General features: G+C 35.8%; 1 long non-coding RNA gene across 1 annotated transcript; it reads left to right on the top strand.

Annotated features, from left to right (window-relative positions):
* The first annotated feature begins 4,934 nt into the window (after window positions 1–4,934).
* On the top strand, window positions 4,935–10,814 carry LOC140135995 (uncharacterized). Its single transcript, XR_011856595.1, has 3 exons — window positions 4,935–5,260; window positions 8,714–8,787; window positions 9,540–10,814. It is a non-coding gene; the product is annotated as an uncharacterized lncRNA (long non-coding RNA).
* The last annotated feature ends 477 nt before the right edge of the window (window positions 10,815–11,291 follow it).

Genomic DNA, 11,291 nt, shown 5'->3' with positions numbered 1-11,291 from the left:
TTTCTGTGGAATAAACTGGTGTGTATGTTAGAGATATTGGTATGCTCCTATTGAACAGACTTGAACATTTGGCCATGATTGCGGCTGAATACGTCAGATGCAGGGCCTTTCACAGAAACCATGAGCCCATTTCCACCCTACTTTATGTAACTTGCCTAAAGCTTTCAAAATCAAAAAGAAAAATTGAAATATCTCATTTACTTTTTTAATTATGAATTTTTGATTAAATTCGGCAAAATGCCATTTTTTAGTATTTCCGAAGCCTACAACTTTTTTAAAGCAATAATGTATGATTTGAATAAAAAATAGATTCCTATATAATGTCAGTTGTCCCCTGATAGTAGACTACTCCGTAGTCCACTTGCCCATTGTCATGATTGTGCATACTCTGGATATTGCATTTAAGCTTAAAACTTCGATTTAATTAATTTGTGCACAATTGATAAATTTTCACAACTGATCATCTTTTAAGTCACCGTACTCCCTCTGTATGTTAGCTTCCCAAGTAACTCGTAATAAACTGACAGATTCTAAAATTAGAATTGCAGTATTGAAGTGCTATTATCATGATTATAGTTATGCCATTATGATATGTTGCATTCAATAATATAAGCCTACGTATACTTTACTTTTACTGTCACAAATGAAATGATATAAACTTTTTCATAACCATTTTTATACTAGTATTTTGATGTAATAAATATCAGTATAATTTCGAGTTCAACTGAATGCGTTCATCATGATTAATAACGTATTTTTATTTATCAAAAATTGACCATGGCATAGTCTACCCTGATAGCTACTGATCGCATTGTCCCCTTTTAATTTCGAGCCAAACAAATGAGGTAAAACGAAGAAAATTGGTGTTTCATTCCAGCGCCTACAAAACGTGCGCCTACAAAACGTGTATTTAAACTCGCCGATTATTATTATCGTGATTATCGGGAGCTTCACGAAGCTGATGGGATTCAAACAAGACTTATGTAAGACGAATATCAATATACACACAGTTTATGCTTCAAGTCGACGTACAGCACCTACAATATATGTATAATCTCGCCAATCGTATTATTTATCATGATTATTGGTGGAGCTACACGCACATGTCGCAGCTGATGTGATGCATGATGTACAAACAAGACGTACTACCAATACGCTGGCGAAGTTACGTAATTAGTCGGATTAATTCCCATAGCAATAGGTGAAAACAACTTTGAATATATCGCGCTGCACTAAAAGCAGGTTACACTCATCACATGTATATGTCTGCAATCATAGATTGAATACAATACTGGTCTTTTCAAAGGTGCAAGTAATCAGCATGAACGTATCAGTGCAGCGCGGTATATTCAAAATTGAATTTTTTTAATATACCGCGCTACACTGATACGTATACGCGGTACCTCTGCATTGAACCATATCATGCTGATTACTTGCACCTTTGAAAAGACCAGTATTGTATTCAATCTATGATTGCAGACATATACATGTGATGAGTGTAACCTGCTTTTAGTGCAGCGCGATATATTCAAAATTGTTTTCACCTATAACTATGGTAATTAATCCGATTCATTACGTAACTTCGCCAGCGCATTGATTCAATATACGCTGGCGAAGTTATGTAATAATCGGATTAACTACCATGTAGCAATAGGTGAAAACAATTTTTGAATATACCGCGCTGCACTGGTATGTTCACGCGGTACCTCTGCATTGAACCATGTCATGCTGAAACTCGCACCTGTAAGATTGTATCTTTGAAAAGACCGGTGTTGTATTCAATCTACGATTGCAGACATCCACAGGTGATGAGTTCAACCTGCTTGTAGTGCAGCGCGATATATTCAAAATTGTTTTCACCTATTGCTATGGTAGTTAATCCGATTTATTACGTAACTTCGCCAGCGTATACACAAGCAAGTCCATATACACAAGTCCTTTGTCTTGCACTCCCACCCTGTCTCGTCTTTCTCGTTTGTAATCTTGTCCCATAATTTCTTGCTTTAAGGGTGACCAATACTTTTCGAGCTTTGCTCCTTTTGGTTTACCCGCCATGTAATTATTACTTTATCTTTCGTTGTACTTGTACAAAACATGGTAAAATAAATGAAACTGAAACTGAAACAAGCAGGCGATGTATTTATTCAGCACTCGATCGGTGAGCTCAGAATACAACCGGGGATACCCGGTTTTATATAAATGTTAGATTTTACTGTAATTAAAGCACTTCAGGCTTAGTCTTTTACAGGGAATTTAAGTACACCAATGGCCATTACAACGGTGCAAAAAGTAGAAATTCGAAAAAAAATTGAGGGCGTTGCTGTGGAGCAAATCACACATTATGAATGAAAATTAAAATGATTTTTTCAAACATAGTGACCCCAAAACAGTTCCTTTTGGTTTTAATTATTAAAGGTTATGTTAAGGTTTTAGTTATAGTTAGAAGTCATGTTTGCTTTGCCTTTATAAATTGAACAGTGTTTGAAATCCCCCCCCCCCAAAAAAAAAAGCTTTTATGCTAAGAAATAAATTTTACGAAATTTCTACCAAACTTGTTTTGACATACTCTCAACACACTAAAAAGTAGCCCTGGATTTGCATATACAAGCAATACCGACATGAATGTCCGTTTTGTTTTTCACTACCATGACTACGCTCGTTTGTTGTGTTATGATTTTCCTGTTTTTCTTTGTTTTGTTTTTCTTTGAAAGAGTGAAAGAAATTTGAATGCACAAAATAAGCCGTCGAAAACAAAATGCGTGCGCTACGGAAAACTATGGATGGCGGATACCTTCAAAATACGCGTAAGATAATACGCCTAACCTTAGTTTTTACTTTCTTGTGTTTTCACGTGTATTTCAATGGGACGATTATTTAGTGGTGTGTCCCCTTCACCGTGACCTATAATAGTGGTGGACGGTATCGCGATTCTCCCAAAATGTATGACGGACGCTTTATAAACTTGCTGTGTTATTTGGAGGCCCCTCCAAATAATATTCCATTGATGTACATGTAGTAAAATACAAGAAGGTAAGTTAGTTTTTCTATCCGGTGTGACAATGTGGAAAAAGTTTTGACTAGATTTCTTGGTGTGGCAAGTTTTATGGTATAGGCCTTTAAACTTTTTTATGCATAGTATCTAACTTTTAAGCGTACTTTTTTTTTATGCATATCTAACTTTTAAGCGGCTGTGCAATAATATGAGCCGGGGAGTCAAATTTCTAATTTGTCAAAATGCTTTCCCCACCCCTCCTCTTGGCCTGGCAAACATCGCTTGCCCCCCCAATTTTCATAGTGCAGTTACGTCCACGGCGAATTCACCGTGACCTTTCCAGCCATAAACCCGCTTAAACCGAAGATTAAACCGATATATATGCAGTACTAAACCATTATAGTAATCTATTGTCCAAAGCAAATTTATTACCACGTGATAATATTAATCCAATGAGTGACCGAATTGTCCGCTACGGTCGACTAATCCAATTGATAATGACGCTATTGACATGTACGGGCGAAGCTCCACTGACCGAGTTTTGGGGTATTTTTCACTGGTTTGCTGTCATTTACTCATCGGTCCCCCGTTATTATAAGAACTATGCTAATGATTTAAAGATTGACTTCTACTGAATAAACCATACTTGATTGACAGAAAGTACTAAATTTGTACCTATTACGGTTTCGTGACACCAATCTTCCAAATACGACCAAGCCAGGGCTGCCCGGTGAAGCAAAATGTGCATTGGAATAACACGGGAGTTTGGATAGATGGTAAGATTTCTATCTCATACAAATGTATGGTCCCCCGTTACTAAAGCTTGTACAGGGTTGAAAGTTCAGATATTTTGAAAAGAATAAGTAATTGAAACATAGAGCAACTGAGCAAGTACTAAAATCATAGCTTTTATATACTTTTTGATATATGACGCTAACTAGTTCATCTCCTATATCTACAACACAGCGCTACCGTCAATTGCCTATTGTGAGTGCCCCTGTGTTGTGTGCATACATGTAGGCAACAATAACTGCATGATGTAACCTCCTCCAGGGCTCATAATTATTGCACAAAAACAAGTGCGTGAAGAGTGTCTGGCAGCAGCCTGCACAATTCCTCTTTTGCCAATGCCGCTCGCGGATTATTTTCGGGGCCACCTTCCTGATCATTTTCCTTGCACTATTCTATATATAATTCCCTGAACATTGAGCAATTTAAATAATATCTTTCAATATATTATTTAATCATAATAGCTGATCTTTTTGCTCACCGGTAGACAATAAACTTATTTTTACGTGTATTTCAATGGGTGGTTTATTTTAGTAGTGTGCCTTCTGCTAATGTCCGATATAAATTGGGTCGGCGATTTGACGCTGTTATTTTCTGTCTGATTATGTTTCAAATTATTATGATTATGAATCTCTAGGTAATATAAAACCCGGGAAAGATAAACAGGAAGGTGGTCCACGAGAGGCCTGAGTGGTATTATTTGCTCTTCGTTCTCTATTGATCATATCACAGACCATACCTTCACATACACATAGTATAATAGTCGTCAAGGTATTTTTTGTGATACCGTTCACCACTAATTTTGGTCAATCTTGGACGTGTAAGAAATTCTTAAATCTTAGACGTCTAAGATTTCATCTTAGGCGTGTAAGGTTAGGCGTATTATCTTACGCGTATTTTGAAGGTATCCGCCATCCATAGAAAACACCTTACTATTTTTGGGCCTAAGTTTCTATGAGCCAGATTATCTGTCATTATCGTATTATTAGCATATAAGTACTGAGAAATCAATAATCTTTCCGCAACCACTATAAATACGTACGATCCCTTGAGATGTTGCCCTTTTGATTGATTCAGCCAATAGGAGGACATTATTATAGTTTCCAATTGTGAGTGAGTGATCAGGGAATTTTACTCAGTATTGACTATTGATTAAGATGTTCAGTGCCCGCTTGGTGAAATCAGCCAATAAGCGGACAAAGTTTTTGACTGGGAGTGATTAATCAAACTTTGGAGCCAATGAGAAACAAATCATTGTTGGAATTATAGTCATAGAACTAGTAATATGCATAACAATTAGTAATTGCTGGAATATGTTAGGGCCTATATCAATATATACCAGAGAGTAACACAATTTTTACAGTCGGTTCTTTGGCTCAACACCGAGGCTCAGCATCTGTAGCTTCAGAAGTGGTCTCCTATTCAGCTTTAACGTAACTGGCTGTACATGTCCATCGCTACAATCCAATTTCAGTTCAGGTAAGTGTTTTATTATTCAATATGCCATCCTGAGTTCGGGCTAAGCTACAATCATAGAAACTTGTGTCCCGACTTGTGTCATTGTGTACCGACTCCACGTCATCTGGTACTTTGGTGTCTTCAGAGTCTTATGTTTTGAGCGTTGTTGGACAGGTCAAAATTGGTTGGTCGGGGGTATATGGCTTCAAGGAGGATTCAAGCTACATGCACAACATTGTTTGAAAAACACCAGGTAAAAATTATGCGAATGGGAAAACAATGAGCTTGATGCAGCAAGTGTCCCAATACATTTGCCCAGGATTGTAGCTTACTTCGTTTATAGATGCATGTTGGTAAATATGATGTCTACCAACATTATGTGCGATTTATGGTACATATTCTGGTATCACTATGGAGTTTTCCTTTCAGCACTTTTACATTTGTACATATAAGTACACAGTCCATTTTTTAAATCTTAGTTTATAAACTCTCGTTATTTTTATCCAATTTACTCTCTGTACTCGTTATTTTTTATTCAATCATTTGAATGCGTGTATTGATTATTCATATAAGAATCCCGGGATAAGAATACTAGAAGTATAATAATCCAAGACAGAATTTTTTTTTTACGTTGTACGAAAAAAAAGTAGGACAAAAAACCTGTTTTGGTTTTTTTTTTGAGCGTTTTGGCCCAAATTTGACTTCACAGATGAACTTATCAAGTCTTTGCCATTCTAAATATGTATACTTTTATATACTTTACACCAACAATAGCAGTTATGAGGCCCGAAAGTTTCCATAATTCCAGGGTTCAGACCAACCATAAGGGATGGGGTATGAGAGGGCGCACCACCAAATCACTCCACGATTTATGTACCAGTGAAATTCGGTTAAAATAGTCCACCGCTTATTTGAGCTTGTTGCAGCTTTATTTTCAAAACGTATAGTCAAAATTTGCCCATTTTCAGCTCATTTGCTTCCGACAAGTGTCTACATGACGAAATATGAGAAAAATCCCGATGTTTTATTTCCTCAGAGATGGAGTTTTGGCGCGAATTTGGACAATGTCCGGTTTCGAAAATTGAGTGATATTTTAAGGTTAAATTTGCACACTTTTTCTTTGCGGCAAAATAGCAAAAAAAAGTAGATGGTCACCAATATATTCTGTTAAAAGAATAATATTCTATACATGATTAGCTTTAATTTGATACCAAACTTGATAGCTGAGTTACGTTTTTGAACTGCTGAGCGCGATCCAAAGTGCGTCTTTCCTGTGTGTATTTCAATGGCGCGTCTAATGGTGGTGCGCTCTCTTATAATAAGGCTTTCAATGTGTGTTGGGGGTGTACGCGCTTCTGTACAAAAAGCGCATAGAAAAAGGGCGGAAGTTTTAATAAATCATTTTATTTCATTCGCAAACGCTTTAAATGACTTTTGTGATTAATTTTAGGAATTTTTTTTTTAATTCATCCAAAAAATACAAGTCTGTGACGTTAAGAAAAGCATGAAAAATCACTTTCGTGAGTGTTTTTGCTGTATTTATACCAGATCAGAATAACGCATAAAAAATTTGTATTTTTGCTTCAATTGCCAATATCAGTAGGCCTTGTTTTGAAGACAGGGAAAGAGGAGGGGGGGGGGGTTCTTTGACATAATTATGTAAATAGGCCTATATTGAAGATAATCAAAACATGAATACACACATTTTGTACTTTTCACAACTAAAAATTAAAATTAGAAAGTATCTTTTGGCATCAAACATTCAATTTTCTGTCCAACATCTGCAAAACTCTGCGTGTTGATGAACATGTTGAAATTTGGGTCTTTTGGTGACTCCGAGCTGATTTTTGGAACATCATTTCTTCCGAACGGAATGTCGCAGCGGGGATGAAATCTTGCAAAATGACTAGAAACTGTCTCTAGTTTACCTTAAAAAGTAAAAAATTGGATTTTGATAACTATTGACGTTTATAAGAGGGCGCACCACCAAATCACTCCACGATTTATGTACCAGTGAAATTCGGTTAAAATAGTCCACCGCTTATTTGAGCTTGTTGCAGCTTTATTTTCAAAACGTATAGTCAAAATTTGCCCATTTTCAGCTCATTTGCTTCCGACAAGTGTCTACATGACGAAATATGAGAAAAAATCCCGATGTTTTATTTCAGAGATGGAGTTTTGGCGCGAATTTGGACAATGTCCGGTTTCGAAAATTGAGTGATTTTTTAAGGTTAAATTTGCACACTTTTTCTTTGTTGCAAAATATCATAAAAAGTCGATGGTCACCAATATATTCCGTTAAAAGAATAATATTCTATACATGATTAGCTTTAATTTGATACCAAACTTGATAGCTGAGTTACGTTTTTGAACTGCTGAGCGCGATCCAAAAGTGCGTCTTTCCCTGTGTATTTCAATGGCGCGTCTAATGGTGGTGCGCTCTCATGAACGTTTGGACGGTATTTATTGTGGGACATTAGAGCACATCAGACATATCGAATTGCATTCTGAATACAAAGAATGTCCTTCTGATATCAAATAATTTTGATTTTTTGAAATTCGCAATGTAAAACGCATTTTATGGCAAATGATTAAAAATTGATATTTTTGATATTTAACAGTACTCGAAGTATACTTTATAAATCTGATGATTTATACTTAAAGTGTATGTAGGTGGGATGAAAAGCCGACGATCAATTGAAAAGTGTGACCTTTCGTATTGAAGATATGGATTTTTTCCCCAAAACACCAAAAAATATTAGGTTTTTGGGAAAAAAATCCATATCCTCAATATGAAAGGTCAACATTTTCAATTGATCGTCGGCTTTCCTCTACATACACTTTAAGAATATATCATTAGGGCGCACCATTAGATTTCCAGGGGGATGGGAGTTTTTGAAGAAAAACTTCGCCCACTAGTGAGACGAAAAAAAACTTCGCCCACTAGTGAGACGAAAAAAAAAATGTGCCTAAAAATATACATTAAAATTGAAAAATAAATACTTCGCCGCCGAAGGCGGTGAAATTTTTTGTTGTTGCTGCCTTCGGAAGCGAAAAAAAAATTCTGCCTGACCCAAACTCCCATGCCCCCCCCCCTGCGAATATAATGGTGCGTCCCTTAGATTTATAAAATTTACATCGAGGACTGTTATATATAAAAAATGTGAAAAATATCAAATTTCAATAATTTGTCATAAAATTAGTATTATTTTTATTGTGAATTTCAAGTATGAAAATTATTTGATATCAGAAAGACATTCTTCGTATTCCGAATGCAATTCGATATGTCTGATGTGCTCTCATGTCCCACAAAAAATACTGTCGAAACGCTGAAACGCTCATTCCAGATCCCTTTAGGTCATGTCGTCCATAGGGGTGTGAAAATCAACTAGAATAGCCAAATTCATGCCATTATTGGATACCCGGGATTGGATAGAAATAATTGATGCAGTTTATGCTTATTCTTCATTCCAGATTTATTCTCTGCTTTTCTGCATTAAACATCTGTGTGGCCCAACAGTGATCCTAGTCCTGCCCAGGTAAGCATGGTAAGCTGATCAATCATCAATCTTTATTATCATCGGGCTCAAAATGATTAGTATCTACAGCCAACAATATATGGGGCGGGGTTCATAATACATGTAACAATATCAAACATGTTTATACCAGTGTAAAAAGAAAATTATTGGGGGGGTGGGGGTGGTGGTGGGGGGGGTAGCTGGGGTCGAAACAAATTTTTGCGTACCTCGATGAAGCAAATTTATTTTTAGCATGTGGTGAATCATATTTTTTAACACCTCGGCGGTTTTTTTTTTTAAATTGGACGTTTTAATCGAATTTTAATATAAGTTAATATTTTTAACATTTTTACGTTATAGCACCTACATTTCGCGTACCGCGAAAAACTTTTTCAAAGGAGATCCATGTCTAAGGATTACTTTCTTTAAAACACTTAGCCACATCCACCCCACGTATGCTCTCTCAGTGCGAGCGTGCGACGTAGATTTCTTTTTGACATTGGGTAAAATTTGCAGAGTGAAAAGTTTTTGCTCACAGAATAAATTTTCACGAACAAATGCGCACAAAACGCGTAAAAAATGTGTAATTTAAAAGGTAAAAATAATAGTTAAATTTGAGGTTAATTTTCCTTCACTAACTGTGACAATTTTGTTTTACCTTAGCAATGTTTTTTTACCGTTGCAATTGTTTCTTCTGGTCCGAAGTGGAGCAATTTATTTTTTGTGTCCGAGATGGAGCAATGTTTTTGATATCTAATACTGCGTTTGTTTTGTATTAACAGATCATGGCTGCACCAAACAAGACCTGTTTTGTTATTCTCATTTTGGTGATTTCACCGTTGCTAACTATGGCCCGGCCTGCAGAAGAAAAGGGACTGGAAGATGCAGCTACTATGCTTTTGCGTGAAATCCTCCGCCGAGATGACCTGGGAAACGATCTCAAAGAACGAAATGTGGTGTCTAATCAACTTAATGGTATGCGTACAAGAGAAGGGAATGTCTGTGATTGGGGCACAGGCTCTGGAATGCAAGGGTGCAAGTACTACGGCTATTCATATGTTTGGTGTTACACTGTGAATAAAGTAGTAGGTTGGCAATCGTGTTGTGTAGACGATTGCATTAATGATAGATGCGATGACGGGGATAACACCCGTGAATATTGTGATGGCTGGAGAACAGGATAGAATCCCGGATAGAATATGCAAAGAGCTTTTTCCACAAACGCCCAGCAAACACAACCTGTTCTATTTTGGGTGTTGGTTTTAGCAAAAACGTTTCATAACATTAAATGTCGGGTTTTATAAAGGTCATGAAAACGTTTTAAAACTTTTTGTATGAAAACACACTACAACAACAGTTTTAAAATGTCCAAATGTTATTATAAAAAAATTTTTTTAAACATTTGTCAAATATTTTATAAATACTTTTAAGTATTTAAAAATAACATTATGTTATAACATTTTGCAGTCAATTTTCAAAATGTTCTTGAATGTTATGAAAACGTTTTATACCATTATATAACCCGACATTTAAACGTCGTCTGGCAACCTCTTCTATTGAATATATCCTATTCATCAGGTTTGTTGTAATATTTTGCCCTTCACGTCAATAATATTGTAGTGAGTAAAATGTATATAAAAGTCTGTAAATGTATGGACAGAATGAGCACATTACAAGAATTTGCACAAAAAGGTGTTCAATGAAGATACATATAAGACGGTATACACCAAATCATGCAGTTTTTAATGTTAAATATAAATCAGGAATGTAAAATGGATAAAATAGAAAACAACTTGTTGTTTCGCCATATATAGCATATTTTTCTAGTGCAGTGATATAAGCGAAATAATTAAGGTTTAAGGCGACGAAAAAAGAAAACCCTGTTCTACGGGCCTGACAGATCCAGATTTTGAACAAATTTGGAAAAAAAAAATTTCTGTACAAATGAATACCAACCCAAATTTCGACAAATTCAGGAACAATTTTTTTTTTTTTTGTATTTCCCAAATTGCAAATATTTACAGATTTTGGTGATTTTTTGGTCATTTCCAAAAAAAAAAAAAGCCCGACCGACCGCCGACCCTACTTGAAAGGTCCGTCCGCCCGTAGAACAGGTTTTCTTTTTTTTGTCGCCTTAGCAACTATTTTAAACTGTTGTGATTTGGTAGTTGCAAAAATTGCATTGATCATTTCATAGCGAATGCGTATAAGAATTCGCATACATACTTTTGTAGATCCAGTGGTTCTTGAGTTACCTTGTAAAGAGGGATGAAACAACAACAAAATTAAGCAAGTGTTCAAAATATATAATTTGTAGAATAAACTTTTGTAAAACATCAAAGTGTTATTTTTCAATAATATATTGATTTAGACAATGAAAATAGTTATGTTCACACCTGTATATCCTAAACAAAGACAGATATGTCATAATTGCAAAGACAGATGTGTCATAATCTTTTAGCTCGAATTTGTAAAGACCGCATTTGTTGAAATTGCTCAAGAAATAAATAAAGACACGACGATCCAAAACCCAA

The sequence above is a fragment of the Amphiura filiformis genome, chromosome 16 (assembly GCF_039555335.1).
Source record: "Amphiura filiformis chromosome 16, Afil_fr2py, whole genome shotgun sequence".
Lineage (NCBI taxonomy): Eukaryota > Metazoa > Echinodermata > Ophiuroidea > Amphilepidida > Amphiuridae > Amphiura > Amphiura filiformis.
Note: the sequence above shows the minus strand (reverse complement) of the source record. Positions and strands in the feature narration are given on the sequence as shown.